Source organism: Sceloporus occidentalis, unplaced genomic scaffold, assembly GCF_023333645.1.
Source record: "Sceloporus occidentalis isolate IW3139 unplaced genomic scaffold, rSceOcc1.0.p SCAF_86, whole genome shotgun sequence".
NCBI lineage: Eukaryota > Metazoa > Chordata > Lepidosauria > Squamata > Phrynosomatidae > Sceloporus > Sceloporus occidentalis.
Window position 1 is genome coordinate 2,113,094 of NW_028317066.1, and position 5,283 is coordinate 2,118,376.

The 5,283-nt window shown below is 44.9% G+C and overlaps 1 pseudogene; it reads right to left on the reverse strand.

The window, feature by feature from the left end:
* Window positions 1-2,459: 2,459 nt before the first annotated feature.
* Window positions 2,460-4,175, reverse strand: LOC149284998 (uncharacterized; annotated as a pseudogene).
* Window positions 4,176-5,283: the final 1,108 nt, after the last annotated feature.

A 5,283-nucleotide genomic window follows, 5' to 3' on the forward strand; every position in this document is an offset into this window, starting at 1 on the left:
TGATTGGTCAAGTGAGTGTTCCGTAGCAGTGATGTCATTCTGCATTTGCCTCCCTTTACTGCCTGAAGAAGACCTCCATTGACTGGGGCCCAGTCATTACACTTTCCCAAGGCAAGACTTGCACCTATTTCCCAATGTTGTTCTTGCTGTCTGCCTCCCAGTTGTTTCCAGGTCTTATGGTGACCTTATGGGAGTCTCTGAAGGGGTTTTCTTGGCAGGTACTTGTAATAGGGAACCCTAATCCAGGAATAGAGTTCTGTCAGCCAGTTCTGGATGGGGTCACACTTCCCCTGAAATACTCCTTCTGTAGTTTGGGAGTGCTCCTGGATTCATCACTTTATCTGATGGCTAAGGTGTATACAAAGGTCAGGAGCACTTGTTATCAGCTTTGGCTGATACCCCAACTGCGCCGCTTCCTGGAGCAGGGAGACCTTGAAACATTATTATATGCGCTGATCACTTCTCAGCTCAACTTCTGTAACACACTCTACATGGGGCTACCCTTGTGCCAAGTTTGGAAACTTCAGTTGGTAAGATATATGGCAGCCAGATTGGTTACAGGCACTTCTAGAACTGTCCACATTACACCGGTTCTTAAATCCCTCCACTGGCTGCCGTTAGTTTCCGGGCAGGATACAAGGTATTGGTTTTAACCTTTAAAGCCCTACATGGCTTGGGTCCTGACTACTTGCGGGAGCGCCTCCTCCCATACAATCCACCCGCAGTCTCAGGTCTTCTGGGAAGAACCTGCTACAACTCAAGAAGACCAGACTTTCAGCGGTGACCCAGAGGTCCTTCTCATCAGCCGCTCCCAGGCTCTGGAACGACCTCCGGATGAAATCCCTCATATTTCCACCTTGGAAGCCTTTAGAAAGGCTATGAAGATGGATCTCTTCCAGCAGGCCTTTCCAGACTAGACTTGATCTATTGACTTGCCTCTCCGTCTCCCTGACCCTTACCCTTGCCATTGTTACTGTTATGGAAAATGTTATTGATGTATCTATCGTCCCTCCCCTCCCCTCTCACCTTCAGCAAATGATCCATTTCTTGCCAGAAAAGACCTTTTTACTCTATTGTGTTTTTGATGTTTTAAATTGTCTTGCTGTATAATAGCTTTTTAAGAGTTGATTAATGTTCTTATAATTGAGAGGAGGGTTGGTTTTTTTTGAAATTTTAATTGTATTTCTTAAATTGTATGTTATTTTATTACTGTAATCCCCTTTAATTCCTTTGAGTAAAGGCGGAATATAAATAATAATAATAATAATAATAATAATTATTATTATTATTATTACATACCTTCAAAAGGGGGTCCAAGGCCCTTTCAGAAGGTTCCCAAAACCGGGGTGGGGGGATCTTTCTGGGGCTGTGGGTCTCTCTGTTGGTCCTCCTCTGCAGGGCTGTTGTGAAGGAAAAGATAAGTATGTGAGGGAGGATGCCCAATCTGGATCCTGTGGGTCTCTAAGCCTATTTCCCAGGTTGACAAGAGATTGCCAGAGTTTTGAGCTCCCTCTGTCTCCCTGCTCTTGGCTTTGGCCTAGATTTTGGTTCTTCTCTCCCCCCCAGAGCCCCCTCCCCCAGGACCCCAGAGAAAACTCCCCTCCCCAAAAAAAGCTATTGAACCCTATCCTGTGTGATGCTTCGTATTTGGCACAAAACTCTTCCCCAAATGAGGCATCAGAAGGAAGGGTCTGTCCTCTGCCCCACTTTCCAGGAGGGAGGGGGCTTCTCAAAGACTTTTTTACCTTTGTATCCCCCTCCCCACCATGACCATGCCTCTTTCCTTGGGTCCCCCCTGCCCTCTCGTCTCATAATAACCTCCCCAAGTTCCTGGGACCCAACGGATTCCCTGAGGAGGGGGCAGGGAAGGAAAGAGGGAGAAGAGGCCTGACAGGCCCCCTGCCTTTCTTTGGGAGGAGGAGAGGGGCTTCCTTCCTTCTTATAACCCCCCAAGACCTCCCCCAGAAGACCCTCCAGCCATTCCTCTGAATGAACGAGGGCTCTCCCCATTTCCCTCCGTCCTCAGAACAGACTGTGAGGGGAGCAATGGCTTCAGGGGCTGAGACTGTGCATACACAGATGCCCCCAAAGGCCCCTGCTCAGCATGCGCAGGGATTGCCAGGGCCTAGATGCTGCTTGTTATTCTGCTGGCGGTCTTTGCAGGAAAGGAAGGTATGTACTGGGGGTTCAGTGGCCTCCCTTCCTTCCTTTCTTCTTTTGAGGAGACCGCAATGGAGCCCAAGGTGCAGAGCTGGACTCAGGAGGGAAACGCAGGAAAGGAAGGCTCTGCTTTGGAAATATAGCTCTCTCTGTGTATCCTGTATGTTTGTGTGTGTGTGAGTATATCGGTGTGTTTGCCTCTGCTGTTGTTATGGCTGGGAATGGAGCTGAGGACTGAGGAGAGAAGACAGGATCAGTTTGGGCAAATTCAGAACTTCTGTGCATCAAAAAGTTCAGTGTGTTGAAAAAGCAAAGAACTTTATTCAGAACACACAGAAATTCAGTGTTTCAGCCAGAACTGCCCACTCCAATCCAAACAATACATTAAAACCCAAAAATCTAAAACTCCACCCTCTTCCACACCTAGCCCCCCTCCAATTCCCACAGTCTATGTCCCACAGGTAACAAGGCCCCTTCTGCCATTCCCAGAAACTAGTCCTTTCTATTAATACCGGCCTCCAATTTTCTTCAGCCAACATCCCACAAATTCCAAAAGCTATAATTCCCATAACTATTCTAAACAGCTCTAACAAATCCCACCCTCCATTTACCTAACCTATACCACGACCCACAATCCCAGCCAAATATACAACCCAAAGCAATTATCTATACTATTAGTAATTAAAACATAAACTTAACAAAATCCAACTTGAAAACATAAACAGACATAATATTGACAGACAAATCTCACAAACAAGATCACAAGGGCCTCTTTTTTGCACTGCTGGATTGAAAATATATTTTTTGTATTCGTAATTGACAAATATGATGTTAGTTCACTACTGGGATTTGTGTGGCTTCTCTCCTGTGTGGACTCTCTGATGTCTCACTAGGTTTGACTTCTGAGAAAAACATTTCCCACAATGCTGGCATTTGTATGGCTTTGCTCTTGTATGGACTCTCTGATGTTTCACTAGGGCTGACTTCCAAGAAAAACATTTCCCACAATGCTGGCATTTCTATGGCTTCGCTCCTGTGTGGACTCTCTGATGTGTCATTAGGTTTGACTTCAAAGAAAAACATTTCCCACAATGCTGGCATTTGTATGGCTTCTCCCCTGTGTGGACTCTCTGATGTGTCACTAGGTTTGACTTCAAACTAAAACATTTCCCACAATGCTTGCATCTATATGGCCTCTCTCCTGTGTGGACTCTCCGATGTCTCACTAGCTGTGACTTTATAGGAAAGCATTTCCCACAATGCTGGCATTTGTATGGCTTCTCTTCTGTGTGGACTCTCTGATGTGTCACTAGGTTTGACTTCTGAGAAAAACATTTCCCACAATGCTGGCACTTGTATGGCTTCGCTCCTGTGTGGACTCTCTGATGTTTCATTAGGTTTGACTTCAAAGAAAAACATTTCCTACAATGCTGGCATTTGTATGGCCTCGCTCCTGTGTGGATTCTCTGATGTAACACTAGGTATGACTTTGAAGAAAAACATTTCCCACAATCCTGGCATTTGTTTGGGTTTTCTCCTGTGTGGACTCTCTGATGTGCCAATAGGTATGACTTTGAAGAAAAACATTTCCCACAATGCTGGCATTTGTGTGGCTTCTCTCCTGTGTGGACTCTCTGATGTTTCACCAGTTCTGACTTCCAAGAAAAACCTTTCCCACAATGCTGGCATTTGTAAGGCTTCTCTCCTGTGTGGACTCTCTGATGTTTCATTAGGTTTGACTTCGAAGAAAAACATTTCCCACAATGCTGGCATTTGTATGGCTTTTCTCCTGTGTGGACTTTCTGATGTGTCACTAGGTTTGACTTCAAAGAAAAACATTCCCCACAATGCTGGCATTTGTGTGGCTTCTCTCCTGTGTGGACTCTCTGATGTGTCACTAGGTTTGACTTCAAAGAAAAACATTTCCCACAATGCTGGCATTTGTGTGGCTTCTCTCCTGTGTGGACTCTGTGATGTGTCACTAAGTTTGACTTCAAAGAAAAACATTTCCCACAATGCTTGCATCTATATGGCCTCTCTCCTGTGTGGACTCTCCGATGACTCACTAGGTGTGACTTCCTAGGAAAGCATTTCCCACAATGCTGGCATGTGTATGGCTTCTCTCCTGTGTGGACTCTCTGATGTCTCAGTAGGTCTGACTTTGTAGAATAACATTTCCCACAATGCTGGCATTTATGCGACTTCTTTCCTGTGTGGATTCTCTCATGACTCAGATGTTCTTCTGTAAAGAATAATAATAGTAATAATAATAATAATAATAATAATAATAAGCTTTATTTGTATACTGCTTTTCCATGGACGATCAAAGCGGTTTCCAATAACAGTTTAACAATACATAATACATCATGACTCTGCTTCTCTCCCCTCAAGATGGTGGCCGGGAGGAGGGCTCTTCTACTTGGCAGGAAGAGGCCTGTTGTTTCTTGCCTGCTTCTCTCCCCTCAAGATGGTGGCCGGGAGGAGGGCTCTTCTACTTGGCAGGCAGAGGCCTGTTGTTTCTTGCCTGCTTCTCTCCCCTCAAGATGGTGGTCGGGAGAAGAACAATGACAGATAAGACTGGAAATTAGAGTTAAGAGAGGAGAGTGTTTCCCCTAGATTTAGCCCCCATTTATGCTTCCCTATTTGACATTAAATTAATAAAGTTGGTGTGAGTGACCTGAGCATGATCCTGTTGCAGATATCCCAAATCCATGAAACGATTGTATCCTTACTCATAGGAGCTAGCAAAGAAGAGATTGGAGGGGGACTGCCTTAAGGGAATCACTGGAAGAAGATAGTCAGAGAAAGGACTGTTGAAAAAATATTCTATTAAACATGTTTAGAAATACTTTGATTGACAGGTGGCATCATATCCTGTGAGACTGTCATAGAGTCCTGAGTCAGAGCCCAAGGCATCATGCAAGCTAACAGCAGAGGTCACTTCATGCTGTTTGGCACTAGGAGATGACTCACAACAATACAGTATACAGCTCACATGCAGATTGGTGTGGATTGGATTGGAGTTGTGTGTACAAGGGATGGTGAAGTTGAAGGAACTCGGAGAGGAGAGCTTGCAAATATTTGTATTATTTTGTAACTCGAGATAGATTTTTTTTGTGTAAA